Source organism: Gobio gobio (genome assembly GCF_949357685.1).
Source record: "Gobio gobio genome assembly, chromosome: 1".
NCBI classification, from domain to species: domain Eukaryota; kingdom Metazoa; phylum Chordata; class Actinopteri; order Cypriniformes; family Gobionidae; genus Gobio; species Gobio gobio.
Genome location: NC_137097.1, coordinates 60,279,905 through 60,297,183, shown reverse-complemented (window position 1 = coordinate 60,297,183; position 17,279 = coordinate 60,279,905).

Genomic DNA, 17,279 nt, shown 5'->3' with positions numbered 1-17,279 from the left:
CTCTGACAATATCTGCCTCCAACAACTGATTTATGTGCGTTTTTACCACATCGTACTCAGACGGAGGTATCCGTCGGTACCGTTGTCGAACTGGGACCGCATCTGTCAAAGGGATGTCGTGAGAAAGGAGTTGAGTACATCCCAAATCACCTTCATGTGCCGAAAACACCGTCTGAAACTTTAACAACAGAAACCTTACCTGCTCCTGCTCAGTCTCTGTCAACATGGACAAATCAAGACTCTTGATTTGTTCTTGCACTGAAGGAAGGACGGTCGGAATCTGGAGATTTATTGACGCAGAAACCGATTTCAACTCTGAGACACCACGGGGTAAACTCATGATAAATACACTATTCAAAGTGCCCAAAACAGCGTGCCGATAAAGCATTATGTCAGTCTTACCTACATTAACAACAGGTACATAGACGGTGCCTCGAGTCACTCGCATTAGTGCAGGTGATGCCAACAGACCTGCAGGCAACCCAGTTTCCGGTGGTTCGAAAAGTACAGTTTCCCCAGCAAAGTGCCCAGAACAAGTAGCGGCCACAACTTTCATGGTGCCGCCCGGAACACGACACGCACTGCGACCCCGCAAACACACCTTGCCTATCCGGCTATCTGTGGGGACAGTACTTGCCTGACGACAGTATTGTAATGCCTGAAACACCGGCTTAGAGGCCTCTAACACAGAAGGTACATCAAAAAGGGCAGTACCGTGCTGGCCAAAGAGCTCCTGATAGCACCGCCTCAACACATTCATCCCCAAAATACCAGGAACTTGGGCACCAGTGCCACCAGGAGGGTCCTTAACCACCAGCACGCCACATCCTAGAATTATTTGACCGCAAAGCTCAACGTCCAACTCAATATATCCCACATACGGTATCAATGACCCGTTGGCCGCACGAAGCTGTAACCACTGACATGCCTGGAGACGATCCTGGCCCCATGGAGCAAACTGTTCTAAAAAACAACTTTCTGTAATGGTAGACACCATGGAGCCAGTATCGATCAAACAAGGCACCTGTACCCCTCCCATACAGACCATGAGATGGGGACAGGATGCCATTAAGTGCGACAAGGGACCTACCACCGAGTCATTGTCTTTCCCTACCGAACTGTGACTCTGCAGTTCGGCGGGACCTAGTTTTCCGTCGGCTGAGAAAAGGGCTGCTGAGCCCTCAGTGTAGAAGGTGACTCACGCCGAGCACGGGAGGAAGAAGGAAAAACACGTTCTCCATCGCATTCACGGGCAAAATGGCCCGGTTTTTGACACCGGCGGCAGATTAAAACCTCAGTACGGGAGGGCCGACGAACACTTTGAGGAAACCGCATGCCGGCAACACTCTGAGTAAGTTGATCTAATTGTTGTTGCTGTAATTTTAACATCTCCCGCAAATCCTTCAACTCCGACTGGGAATGCCCTTGCACTCCATACTGGATGCCATACGCCATTGGAACTGACTGACTCCTCCCTCTCGCACCCCCTGGCATTCCCTCCCGCTCCCACCTAATCGCTTCCCCACGTACTTCTAAGAGGGTAGAGACAGGCTGGCGGCGAACCAATTGCTTCAGTTCCCGGCGGAGGGCACTATCAGCAACGTACTCAACAAACTGATCGCGCAATACAATTTCAGCATTAGGAATAGCATTGGGCGATTGCTGTTTAACCCTCTCCAGGAGAGTCATCAAGGCCAGGGAAAACTCTAACAGAGATTCCCCATCTTGCTGCCTCCTGGAGAAAAAGGCTTCTTGGAGTGCTACATACGATTGAGAGCAACCATACAACTCACGTAAAATCACAATAATTTTATCCGGATCACCCCGTTCCCTACTAGGACGGTATCTAATTTCTTCCCGCGCTTCACCTTCCAAATGGTCGAAAAGAAAAAATGCTTTGTCAGCTTTGGACAAATAACGAGCCCGCATACATGCCTCAGCCTCCTCCACCCACTCATCAATACCGATGCCAGATTTGCCGCTAAATTTTGGACACCGTCTGTCCCTGGGCACAAAAACAAAACGGTCTGGTACAACAGTATCGGTCTCAGCTGGCTGGGGAGGGTCAGGCATTGCAGAGGCAACAGCAGGAGAAATACTAGGACCAGGTAACTCACCTGGCACCTGCTCACGCCGCAACCGGTCATTGTCGGCTCGCAACTGTGCCACTAATTCTCGCAACTCCTGCATCTCTTCCTCCATACTTATCAGTACTATGCTCACCCCAGAAATAGAAAAGGGCTACTGATAAAGAAACAACTTGTCCAAAAGATCAAAAACGCACACTGCTGTTTTGCTCTGGAAAAGAAAAAAAGAACAACAAAGTCACAACCAATATCCAAGCAAAATTTTACCCACGTCTCACTTAAGATCCTTGCCTTACCAGGTAAACCCTGCTCGACTACGCCAAAATGTGGCAGAGGATATATGGTGAGGAATGTTAAATCACCACTTGAATTCTACCTGACTACGCCACCCTGGTGGGAGGCCAGGGAAAATAACTCCCAATAAAAGACACACAGATAAGTTCCACCAATTGAAGGCAAGGAATTAAGAGAGACGCGAGTAGCGATACAAAATATAAACTTTATTATATTAAAATCACAAGCGCTGATTTAAAACTCCCACAATGACGGAATCATAATACCCAGGGCCAGGATTAGTGGGAACCAGGCAGGCCAGCTGCAACTCGGAGGTCATCCAAAACCCACCTCAATTCACACAAAAGCACACACCACGCACACCCACCAAAGGGAAGTTGTATCAGCACACAGCACACTGTGAAACACCGCAAAAGGAAGCAGCTAGCCTCCCCAGTTCCACACGACCTCACTGGCCCTGAAAAAAAAAGAGAGAAAGACACATTAAAGAAAACAACAATTAATAAAAAAATAAGACAAAGTAATACAATTATGGTCACAACTCTGACACTCAGGCCTCCAGAGGACACCACATAGGCCTACAAAACCACCCAGCACCTGATTGGCGCTACAGCAGCATTAAATCAAAGAATCATAAGCAAACAAACTTTTACAACGAATGCATACCAAAAAAAGGAAAATAAACAAAACCCAAACACAAGTACAATAGAATAGAATACAAAAACAATATAATAGAATACAAAAATAATCAAAAGAAAGAAAATAACCAGAAAATAACAAAGAAACACATAACATCCAAAGTCAATTATATCCGAAAGCTTAACTGGTAAGCAGCCTTGCGGACGCACATCCGAGGCCCACTTTAACGGCCCAGACGACTCGCAATAAGCAGAGCAGTACACAGTCCAAATGACCGTCAATGACACGATCAAAATCAGAATAGTCCCATAAGCAAAACAGCAGCTGCGTCACCTGATATCACTAGCTAGGAACCGGACTTAAATGTTCACCTTTCCGGTTGATGTCAAACACTGAACGCACAGCTGTATGGTTACTCACTACCGGTGCCGCAGCTCGATCTTACGCCCAGCAATCACACACAAACACCTGCCCTCGCTGCTGTTACTGCAAGTGAATTCCGCCACAACTTGCCGCAATGCCAAACGCCACCAGCTCCGCTCTAAATTAAACTGAATGGGAAACGGAACGGAAATGCCAAGGGGAGAGAGAGAGAGAGAAGCACCCCACGTCACACGCATACCCGTCAAAATAAGGGTCCCTAATCTCCCCGGTACTTTAGACCGCGGTGGAAACGCAGATTGTAGCAGGTCTGGGGGAGAAAAAGTTCCTGGGAAAAAAGTTCCTGGTACAAATAGTTCCGGGTAATTTCGGTGGAAACGCGGCTAATGATAGCAATACCAGTAATTTTTGACCTTGTGGTGACATTTTTGGCCCCCATGAGGACAGCTTATTAATCATACTAAGTGATGTTTTTTTGAAAATGTAATAATGCAGAACGTTTTCTGTGACGGGCAAGTTTAGGGTTAGGGGATAGTATATACAGTTTGTACAGTATAAAATTCATTATGTCTATGGAAAGTCCCCATAAAACATAGAAACCCAACACTCTCTATGTGTGTGTGGCCTGGTAAACCCTATATTATGGGCACAAAATGACCCCTCAAAGATGACAATGTCTGAAATTCTTGTCCTTGTGGGGACATTTTTGGTTCCCATGAGGAAAATAGCTTATAAATCATACTAAGTGATGTTTTTTGAAAATGTTAAAATGCAGAAAGTTGTCTGTGATGAGTATGTTTAGGGGTAGGGTTAAGGGGATATACAGTTTGTACAATATAAAAATCATTACTTCTATGAAATGTTCCCATAAAACATGAAAACCCAATGTGTGTGTGTGTGTGTGTGTGTGTGTGTGTGTGTGTGTGTGTGTGTGTGTGTGTGTGTGTGTGTGTGTGTGTGTGTGTGTGTGTGTGTGTGTGTGTGTGTGTGTGTGTGTGTGTGTGTGTGTGTGTGTGTGTGTGTGTGTGTGTGTGTGTGTGTGTGTGTGTGTGTGTGTGTGCACAAGAATAACCTTTATATTGTTATTGATATGATTTGTTATTGATATTGATTTACTAAATATACGTAACTATATACTTAATTTCATACATTATATATTAAAAATAAACTGCTTAAATATAATAGTGCACGTATTTGAGGTATTTTATCACTGTAATGATGTAATATGCTGCTCATTATAAAAATTATCAACCAATATTTGAATCATTAAATTAAGTAATATATAATTATTAGGGCTGTCAATAGATTAACATTTTGAATCGTTAATAATCACACCCTAATCACATGGAAGTAATGCTCAATTACACGATAAGCGATCAATCGTGATTAATCATTTACTTATCATGAAATTAATCATACATTGTTTATCCCAGTTTAACGCATTTACTATTTTGTCATCAGTATCAGTGAACTGATCAGATTGAAGGGTGATTCTCACAAAACTCTATTTTCTGCAAGCTTTTTTCAAGGTAATTGATGTGTCTTTCCAAAACAGGACACTTGGAGACTCCAAAAGGACAATTAATAACCAAATGATATATGGAGTCCATATAATTCAGAAATGTATGCACACCTAATCACTCACACACACACACACACACACACACACACACACACACACACACACACACACACACACACACACAAAGGTTTTTTTACTGTTTACTTTGTAATGGTTTTTTGAGCTTGTTTACGCTAAATTTGACACCGAACAGGACCAAATGGAGATGCCAAAAAAAAAAAAAATTAAACCAACCGCCTTGACTTGACTGCATATGTCTATTACAGTACACAGATCCATTCAGAATTACTAAACACAGCCATATACACATGACAGATAAAAACATTATCCCGAATGTGTGGAACCACTGTCAATGTACTGAAATGTGTCTGTGCATCATTATACTAAGTACAGTATATTATATATAGCATATAATTGGGAACAGATATTTGTATATTTATGCAAATTGCTCATTATTAAAATTTCATTGATTTTCATTTGCAAACAATTTTATGTACATTATTATTCATAATAATGTAATTCATGTTTATATACATATTTTCATATATTTATTTTAATGTGTTTAACCCTCTTGTGCTCTTCGTTTAGGGGTTGCATTGGTTGTTTTCCTGGTCATAAGTGACCGGACACCTAAAAATTAAACTTTCTCCACCCCAGTAAAACCAATGCAATTTATTTTTCTTCAATAATCAATAATCATTTTTCTTTTTTTTATTTTGAGATGATTTGATGGTATTTTTTAATATTTATGCAACAATTATGGTCTATTTTTGCCATTGAAAATTATACAAAAATTTGTTTTTGTAATTTTATTTTTATTTGTATTATTATTGCAGTATTTCAGGTTAAAATAGAGACTAGGCCTTCAAAATATTTTTTTAAGGCAGATTAGCACCCTCTTTTGGAATTATTTAAGAAATCATGCAACCATGGGTGTAATCACTAGAGGTCTCCTTGGAGAGGCTTGATAATTCCCTAGTTCTCTTTTGAACACATTTAATGATTTTTTTTGTGATGAATTTTAATATATATTTTAAAAAATCCCAAGACTATTTATTAAGTTTTTATATAAGTTTTAACTTATTATATAAGTTTTAGATTTTTTTTTTTTAGAAATATAGATTTTCTTTCTGTGAATTTGTGTTATTGCAGATTTCCCATTAATTTCCTATGGTGGTCATTTTTGACCGAAGAGCACAAGTGGGAGTATTTTTTTACGACCAATTAGCATGCTCGAATCATGACCCCAATTTTTTGTGTGTTCACATACCTAATGCTAGAACAGTCACCAAGTTTCATATCATCCCGATGAAGCAGTGATTTTTTACATTTCAAAACAGAAAATGTTTTGGTCAGAAATGACCGAAGAGCACCAGAGGATTAATTTGTCAATGTTAGTTGACAATGTCAATGGACGAACTGTTCCTTTCAAACTATTTCATAAGTAATCTTACAATATGAGCAGTCCAAATGTACCCCATTGTCCACCACCTGTGTCAGAATGTTAATTTGGTATCGGAGGGCAAACACACATATTCCTGTTTTGTTTTCCTTCCATTCAGAACCAGCAGAGTAGGACACTGCATTTTAAAAGTGCCAACAGGGTACGTTCAAGAGAACAGGCATTTAAATATGAAAATGAAATGTGGCCGTGTCCCCTGTAGATAAAGTCTCCCACTTACAGCCATGAGCATACTGATGAAAAATGGCACGGGTTAATGAATATTGACACAGAATAATCTTTCCAGCCAGGTCGCAGGTGCACTCTCTCCCAGTCACATTTAACTCTCTGGATCTGACAAGCACAGATCAACGGCACACTTGGGCTCAGAGACCGATCAAAACCTGAAAAAAGCCACTTAAGGATTCAATCCAGACTGAGGCATGTTACAATCAACCATCTTGCCAAAAGAAAAATTGATCCCCCAAAAGTTATTTGCTATTGGTTTCTTGTTTGTTTTCTGTAAAATGAAATTCCTCAACAAAGAAAAGGCTAGAGTAGACAAATCTGACAGAACACACTGCGAAAATTACTCAAAGTGTGCGTAATTTCTGTGCCCCTAGCATTACCAAAAAGAACTGCAAAAATATGAAATTGTGCTATATGTCTTGTTTGAGTCACTATTTAAAGGAAAACACCACTATTTTTGAAAATAGGCTCATTTTCCAACTCCCCTAGAGTTAAACAGTTGAGTTTTACCATTTTCCAATCCATTCAGCCGATCTTCGGGTCTGGCGTTATCACTTTTAGCGTAGCTTATTATATAGATCTTTGAATCTGATTAGACCGTTAGCATCTCGCTCAAAAAAATGACCAAAGAGTTTCAACATTTTTCTTATTTAAAACGTGACTCTTCTGTAGTTACATTGTGTACTAAGACCGACGGAAAATTAAAAGTTGTGATTTTCTAGGCTGATATGGCAAGGAACTATACTCTCATTCCTGTGTAATAATCAAGGAATTTTGAGTGCCATGAGTGCAGCAGGCACAATGATATTAAAAAGTCCATCAACTCTGCCGAGTCTCTGTCGGTCAGTCCCCAGATGCCATCAGTAACCGCAACACCATCTTGGCTCCTCCCACCCTCTACTCCACTCTGGGCTGTTGGCTCTGTCGAGCTCTGGGTCTGTGCCAGCAGACTAACTCAATCATTGCTGCCAGGGGATCGTTGTCCACTCACTACCATCCTATCGCCACTGCCTGCTTTGTCCATCCCTTCGCCATCTCTTTGCCCCACACCATACCTCACCCTGTTCGTTATTTGTGATGCGGTGCAAGGTCGCGCCTTTCCGGAGGGGGGAGTATGGTCACAGTTATGTTCAGTTTGTCTTAGTTATCATGTATTTTTAGTTTGTTTTCATTCATTCTCATGTGTTCCTTTGTTTGATTTTCTGTTTATGTACTCTGGCTGTTGGCTGTTGATTGAAAGATTAGATGGACTCGCTCCTCCCTAAATTACGTTTGGAACTTCACGTGTAGTGTGTGTTAGTGATGTGTCATTCATAAATAATTCGTTCATTTTGAACAAATCTTTAATATGACTCGAGAACAACGAGTTGTCTCAGAGAGCGATTTGTTCATTTTGTGTTGACCGCGCATGCGCAACACCCCATATGTTCTGTACAGGAAACAGAATTGATTAGTTCACCTCTCGAGTCTTTGGGTTCGAGTCATTCGTCCATCAAGTCCCAGCCCCTTAGGCAAGGCTATGCAGTCACCGGAAACAGAAAAGATTAGTTCATCTCTCGAGTCTTCGGGTTTGAGTCATTGTATTGTATATGTTGTGAGACACTGAACCCGGAAGCGGTCACGTTAAAAAAGAACGAGACTCGAACACGAAGACTCGAGAGATGAACTAATCAATTATTATTACTTGGGCCAGATCAGACATGATGACGGAACTAACGGCTCGAACCCAAAAAAACGAGAGGTGAACTAATCTTTCCAGGGAACAGACGTGATTAAATGTGAAGTGATGAAAGAAAGAACGATTTGGATCAGGAGGCGAGGTGAACTAACAGACTGCATACATATCCTTAAGCAAGCTAAGCAATTAATTAATCATTTATTTCTCAAAGTTTGGCCATGCTGCATTAGCTTATAGTTTATTTTTTATTCCAAAAGTACTAAATGTGCTGGTAAATTTTACATGAAACATTTTAATTAGATTCTGCTGAAATGAATGAAATGAACGAAAAAGATTCTTTCATTTTGCTGAACGATATTCAAAGATCCGAGTCAGTAAAATGAAACGAACTTCCCACTACTAGTGTGTGTTGCTCCTGTCTGTTAGCCTGTTATATGAATTACTGTTAGTAAATCTTCATGTTGGAATTATATTTGTCTTCTTTGCCTGTTTGCCTGCAACCTCCCGTGACAGATATAAGTCAACAATATTTACAATATTTATAGCTACACCTATACTTACATGGCTGACTGCATAGTTGTCTCTGTATATTAAACTAGGCTAAGAGAAAATACTTAATACACACTATGCTAAAGTGTTGTTTACCAAATCAGTAGACCATTGAAGACCAATTACAATATGCACAGCAATCAATGTGAATTGCAGCATACAAGACGAATTGTGTAATCAATTTAGCCAACAAAACAACAGGCTCAAACAAGTCCATAATATTGGATGAAAAGATAGTGCCCTCATTAGATATGGTTAAATTTGTGCTCTTTGCATTGTTAATGTTCCCAGACACATTGTTTAAATTGTTTAAAATCATCCGCATATTGGTACACACTAATTAAACCAAAACACGGGCATAAATAAGTCAGAATAACTGCGAAAATTAGGCTGGGTGGCTGGAGAGGAGATCAATTCTAATGCAAATTGAGATGCAAACTCTTCTTTGAATGAATGCGAAGGGGAATTTGCTAACAACAAGCTACCTATCCTCTTAGGCAAGTCTTTGACGATTTGTTCATCTGACCACGTAACCGCCTTTTGTTTTGACAGACCAAAGCGATAGATAGTAGTTAACAATACCCATGGGACCTATTCCCTGGTTCTGCTTTCACATGCAGTCAGGTCAAATTAACCAAAGCCCTCCCGACAGCACTGAGTACACAAATGCTACAAAGGCCATTAATTAAATTCAGGTACAATCATTGCAAACTGATACAAATAGCTGAGAAGGAGAGAGCACTCAAATGGCTACACATACAGCCATGCAGTGACTGTATCCAAGGCTAAATCATTAGTTTCTATTATACTTTTCATTAGCAGCACGAAGTGGACCCAAAGAGGGAGGATGTATTTCATATCACTGGTTCCTTTAGTCCTTTGGGGGGGGGGGGGGGGGGGGGGCAGACCACAGCTGCTTTATTACAAGAGCCAATCTGCTGGCGATTAATTAATTTCTTTCAAGAGAGGCACAGAGAATCTCTATGGTGTAAATTAAAGCCGAAAGCAGAGTGGTTGATGAGAAAGAAACCCTTGTTGATCATATTGTATCCACTGGGGAAACATCACAGGGGAGTTGCAGATACCTGGTACATTCAGCATTTTTTAAGTAACCATGAAATCAACATTGACCAGTCTTATTTTTATGGAATATTGCAGCATTTATTACAAGTGATTTATCCGTGCACATCATTATTATAATAATTTTTTTGTATTAATGTGCCCTCGTAATATTTATGCATACAACAACGTATGCGCAAGAAAGACAGAAGAGTCCTCTAGGTGGCAATGCGCACAATATGCAGTAATATGCAATATGCAGATTGTTTTGGTATTTCCTTTTGGTAGGCAAGTTATCCTTAACCTTAGTTAGAATGTTTTGTTCGTTGTTTTGTCCTCTCCCCTCCTGAAGCCCTTTTTGTTAATTCTAACTGTTAATTTAATAAATCTTGTTATTTTGAAACTGGTGTCATTGGGCATTTTGTGTCTGCCCTGGGATCTGGAGGTGGCAGTTCTCTCTTACTCTCTCCCGCAACTTTTTGTTACCCTCCTTTCCTGCCCCTAGACTAGAAAGGATTATCGTAATGAGTGGGGGCTCGTCCGGGATAGGTGTGCACTGCCTTGATCCAGATCACCTGATTGCAGAGTGCCAGGCTTGGGAAAATAATGTTGATGGTAGCTCCAAAAATGTTGCTCTTGTACAAACAATGTCTTTTATTAAGACCAAGTCCATGCAACCTTTCATCCGTGCTGGTACTGTATCTTTGCCCGACACTGAGCATCAACCTGTTGTGATCTTGCGAGACACTGGTTCAGAACAGTCCTTAATCCTGAAAGGGTTACTTCCCTTCTCGCAGAATTCCTATACCGGTTCTGATGTGCTTATACGTGGTATCGAGATGGGGTGTGAATGTGTTCCTCTTCATCAGGTACACTTAAAGTCAGACCTTGTGACCGGGATAGTCAACCTTGCGGAGTGTTCCCAGTTACCGTTTGAAGGAGTAGGTCTTGTACTGGGGAATGATCTCGCAGGTGACCAGGTTTTTCCCCGACCCATTGTGGTGAACAACGGTCCTGTTGGTGATACTTCATCTGCAACACCTGAGCATGCAGTGGTGCAACTAAAAGTAAACAAGTTCAGAAACGTTGTTGACCTTGCTGATTCACTGTGGCAAGCCCCTTCAGAACCTCTGAGATGTGAGCAGGCGATTAAGCCTGATAAGCCAACAATACTGTTGTCCTGGGTCTCATCTCCAACAACAATGAGACGGCATACTTGGACGAAGTGGAGCAACTGACATCATGGTGCCAGGACAACTGTCTCTCTCTGAATGTTAACAAGACCAAAGAACTGATTGTGGACTTCAGGAAGAGACAGCATCGGTCATACTCCCCTCTCATGATCAGCGGGACACCGGTAGAGAGAGTGAGCAGCTTCAAATACCTGGGTGTGAACATCTCCGAGGATCTGACCTGGACTACACACATCCAGACACAGGTGAAAAAAGCCAGGCAAAGACTGTACCACCTGCGCCAGCTGAGGAAATTCAGGGTTTCACCAGCCATCCTGAAAACTTTCTATCGAGGGGCGATAGAAAGTGTCCTGACTCAGTGCATCACAGCGTGGTACGGGAACAGCACCAGTCACGACTGCAAAGCCCTGCAAAGAGTGGTGCGCTTATCCGAGCGCATCTCAGGCTCAGCTCTCCCGTCTCTGCAGGACATCTTCACCAAACGCTGCAGAGGTAGAGCTACTAAAATCATCAGAGACATTAATCACCCTGCAAACTCTCACTTCACCCTGCTGCCATCTGGTAAGCGCTTCCGTAGCCTGATGGCAAAGACTGAAAGACTCAGGAGGAGTTTCTTCCCCCAGGCCATCAGACTCCTGAACTCAGTCACGTGACTCACTTCACCCCCGCACACGCATAAACATACGGTCTTTCAACATTAACATCCACATACTGCAATTGCACTGCACTTTACGTCCCTATTGTTACTGCGTAACAACCTGTAATAAACCTTGCACATTATACTTCTTTATATATACATATTATATATTTTATGTTAACCACTTATTTTTAAGTCTACAGTTTATCTCACTTATCATATCCACATATTTTTTTTTATATTTTTATTTTTATCTTATTTCCTATTTTTATCTTTTACTTGATTTATTTATAATTCTACTTATGTTAATACTTTTTATTCTAATTTTATTCTATTTCTATTTAATTTCTTGTAACTGTTATTTGCACTGTCCATGGAGCGGACCTGTTTACATTTCACTGCCAGTTGTATATTGTGTATATAACTGTGTATGTGACAAATAAAACTCTTGAATCTTGAATCTTGAATCTTGAGAAGGCAGTTCTTTCACTCTCTCCCTGCATTTTTTGTTACCCTCCTTTCCTGCCCCTAGACTAGAAAGGAGGATCGTAACAATATTAAGTAAACATTTCCGGCACAGTGTTTAACCCCTGAACATATTCCTAACAACTTTTGTACTCTTGTTCCACTAAGGAAAATCTTTCCAAACAATTCATGTTCTTCTTTGGAGGTTTTATTGGCGGTTGACAAACAACGACTTGGTGCATTACCGCCACCTATTTCAAAACAATTAAGCAGAATCAACACTTTCATCTCTATGCAACATGTGTTGGTTTTGTTCCTGAATGAATTAGCGTTTTGAACTAAAGAGTTGAGTGAATGATTCAATGAATCACTCATAAAGAGAGTCACTTGTTTCGTTTTGAATGAATAAGTGTTTTGAATTGATCACTTGAAAGAAATTTTCACTTTTTAAAGAAAGTCACTTTTCACTACCTACTGCCAGATGTAACCTTCCAAAATATCACTGAAAAATACACTAATACACAGATGGACAATCTGTCTGGTTTAAAAATTTTAAACCAAATTTTAAATGACAAGCACCCAAATATTTGATTTAGAAAGCTTACCATGCATATATCCAAGTAAAATGTTTAATACATCCAAAGCATTCTAAGATTGCTAATCCTATTCAGGGAATAAAGGCTCTTCCCTTTTTCCATATACGCATTGAAAACTATAACAAATGTCTCCAAATTGTGTTCAAAATGAAAGTCTTATTTGGACATCCAAATTTATATAACAGCAGACTCTTTTATTTGCTGTTGGAACTTCCAGACATGTCTCTGACCTTGAGCAAGAGCAGGTTGTGCCGAATCAATCTTTGATTGACAGGGACAGGACAGGACTGACCACTGTCTAATTTTATGAAAAAGGACATAAAAATGATCTCAGCACCTCTTTTCTGCCCTTGCTTGCAACCTTTGAGCTTTGTTGCTATACCTTTCAATATTACTTCGTGGTGTGCCAATGCCAAAACAAAAAAAACATTTAAGGTCAAACACCGGAGAGCAGCTGCAGACATTCTTCCCATCCAATACAACGAGGCCTTGAGTCATCTGGCGATGGAAGAAAATAAGGCTGCTGGCATTTTTATGTGACTTTTTTTTTGTAGGAACTGTAAAAAATCTATACACATCTGAGGTTTGCTAAGCACTGGGGATTGTGTTTTCTGTGTTTGCAAGTTTGCTAAAGGGTTCGGAAAGCAGGTCAAAAAGATAAAGGCAGTGAAACAAGTACACTATAGCCGCGTTTCCACTGAAATTATGTGGAACAATAAGTACCAGGAACTTTTTTTTTCTCCAGACCTGTGACTGTCTGCATTTTCATTGCGGTTGAAAGTACCATGAAGATTAGGCAAATTAGTCCGGTGAGACAGGACTGTGCGCGACTTTCCAGTTCCCGTTGGATTTCATCCTCCGCATATAAGCTTAATAAAGCTTAATACTTGAACCTCGTCTTCAGTCCATTGGTTGTATTTTTTAAACTCCATTTTTGATTCGAATAGCAAACAACTCTTACTACGCGCACCGCAACAGACTTTTAAAAATGGTGGTTGTAATAAAATGCTCCATGGACTCACCCAGTCAGCATTTTCAGTGCCCAAGTCCCACCCCCGAAAGTTCCTGAACTTTGAAAAAGTACTACTTTGCGAGCAGGGACTTTCAGAGGGGGAATTTTTTTCCTGGAGCTTCATTTAGACCCTGATCCCTGTGATCGAAACACACCAAGTACCACGCCAAAGTCCCTAGTACCTGGGGAAAGTTTCTGCGGTGGGAACTTGTTGAAATGTGTTGAAACTGAGATGGAGATCATTTTCTTTCATTTTATCCATCTGTTGAAAGGCTTACACTCTATAACATTCCGTCCTTCGGATGAGACGTTAAACCGAGGTCCTGACTCTCTGTGGTCATAAAAAATCCCAGGATGTCCTTCGATAAAGAGTAGGGGTGTAACCCCGGCATCCTGGACAAATTTGCCCATTGGCCTCTGTCCATCATGGCCTCCTAATAATCCCCATACGATTGGCTTCATCACTCTGTCTCCTCTCCACCAATCAGCTGGTGTGTGGTGGGCGTTCTGGCGCAATATGGCTGCCATCGCATCATCCAGGTGGATGCTGCACATTGGTGGTGGTTGAGGAAATTCCCCCCTTCTATGTAAAGCGCTTTGAGTGCCTAGAAAAGCGCTATATAAATGTAACAAATTAACATTGGCAAAGAAACACAAGACAGGGGTTTCAAGGAACACATCACAGTGCATTATGGGTACTGAGGCACAACCTAATGCGGGCACATGCCAGCATGACGAAACTTAGTGTATTTATTAGTTTCCATATCAACATTATTTAGAGAAAGAAATGCGCCAAAATTAAAACAAAATATTTGGAATATATTACTGGACATGTATTTAACCATAGCAAAGGTTAATTTCTTACTTAAGTTTATTTTTCATCTCTGTTTTTTTGTGTTTATTTAAAATAAGACAAATCCGATATTAATTTAATGTTAAAAAGTCAATGTTCAGAAATTATTCATTATTATTATATTTTTAATTATGCTGTATAGTTGTATTTAGCAATGTGTTTGTTGTCAAACTCAAAAATGTGTATATTTTTAATGATTTTAAAAAGTTAATAATTTTATTTTATTGACAAAACATTTTAGTTTGTCTTGGATATTTTTTTGATTATATCAGGTAACATTTTAAGCTGTCATTTTGTCATTTGGTTATATCGTGCCCCTCACATGTTACAATGTACCCCACCTATGGGGCATGTTGTCACATTTCACTTCCATTCTTTCGGGGTAAATCAAGAAAAAGTATACACTATTATTGAAACCAAACCACATAATTGTACTAGACATGTGTGAAATTAATATGGGAAAAAATAAGTGGATTTACACAAACTGAGAAAGTCAAAAAGCATTAGGTTGTGCCCCACTCTCCCCTACATCGGTTGTATACTCATTATTGCAGTGCATTGTGGGATTAAACAAGTGCACTTGATAACGTCCATTATAGTTTTTGACACCACTATAAATGGCTGTCCCCTCAAATTGTGCCCTATATAAGGGTATAAGGGTGATTTCGGACACAGCCCATGTCTACAGTGAAGGTAGTGGGAAAAGGAATCAGATGTGCCAATGTCATGCATTAGGTCTTAAAGTGACAGCAGCCTAATATACCTGCTGCTGTCTGTCCTTAATGTTAGTCAAACAACAAAGGAAAAAGAAAAAAATCACTAGCTGCTCTTGACTGGATAACTTAGTAGTTTTAATATGAATCAATGTATATATATATATATATATATATATATATATATATATATATATATATATATATATATATATATATATATATATATATATATATATATATATATATATATATATATATATATATATATATATATAAATATATATATATATATATATATAAATATATATATATATATATATATATATATATATATATATATATATATATATATATATATATATATATATATATATATAATTCATACTATAAAGGCTATGCAGTGTTTTGTGTTTTTTTATTTCATTATTCAATTTCTGCAATTTCTGTATACTTGAATGCTGTTGTTAGATAGACCTACTGTACCTAAAAAACTTAAAACACTTTATTTATTTATTTATTTTTGCATTTATCCCAGTGTTTGTTATTTGCATATTTGTTATTTTGGCTTCACTTTATTTTGATGGTCCCTTTTGAACATTCTGTTGACTATAAGTAACTTTGAAGCTACATGTCAACTAACTCTTATTAGAGTATAAGTAGACTTTATAAGTCTATAAGTAGAGTATAAGTCTGCTTAATATCTGTTAACACTTTATGTTGATGCTCCCCAATAGACATTCTGCTGACTATAAGTAACTTTGCAACTACATGTTGACTTATTCTAACCCTAACCCTAACCTTAACAGTCTACTAATACTCTACTGACATTCTAATGAGAGTTTGTAGACATGTATTTGCAACGTTATTATAGTCAACAGAATGTGTTAAAGGGACCAACAAAATAAAGTGAACCCGTTATTTTTAATAACAAAGAGAATTAATATGTATTGTTATTGCTACACAAGCTCCCGGACACTGTGGCCAACTAATTTTCAGGAGTTTCAACTAAGTTGCTAGAGACAGGTCGATTTGTTGTCATTACATAATGACATACAATGGCCATCTTGGTGAAAAATACACGGTGATGTGAAATTTGTTGTTTTCTTCCTATCACATAATTTTATTTGCAAAAGTTATATAAACACAACACATTTTTGTACCTGTTGCTAGGTGCTTTTAGGGAAAAAAAATTGCCAGGCAGTATCATTAGTGGCAAGAGGTAGGATCTGGTAATTACAACATTCATAATAGGCCTACAATTGAGAAATGTAAACCTTTTTTTATTTTAGGAAGAAAAGGGAAAAGAACACAAAATAATAGACTACAAAACATCTGCGCCTGCATGACAAGAATTTAAAATTGAAGAGTTTTTTTTTTTCCCAGTAGGTGTTGTTTGCATCTTAGAGCACAATTAATGGAAATCATTATTTCTAATAAAATACTTAAGCTCCATCCTGCTCTAGCCAAGGTTTCCCACATTAGAGAGAGCCCTTCAAGGTCATGAACATGACAAATCTTTCCACTCCTCCTCCACTGGGACCATATTTAACAGCTAGAAACACCAACATCACACGTGTGGGAGTTATGAGTATCTGTATGCACACACAAAGTTCAAATGTTCACACTAAACTGGGACTCAAACTAGTTTAAAGCTTTAGGTTTTTGAAAACTGACAGTGCTGCTGTCATTACAGCAAAAGAGGTGCAGAACAAATATTAAGACCTTTTGACATAATACTATCCTTAAATTCTGATTTAAATAAAAAAGCTAATACAAAAACTGTTTTAAATAAAAAATCTATGTTTGTATGAGTGCATTGACTGTATGTTTATAAAGAATGTTGAAATG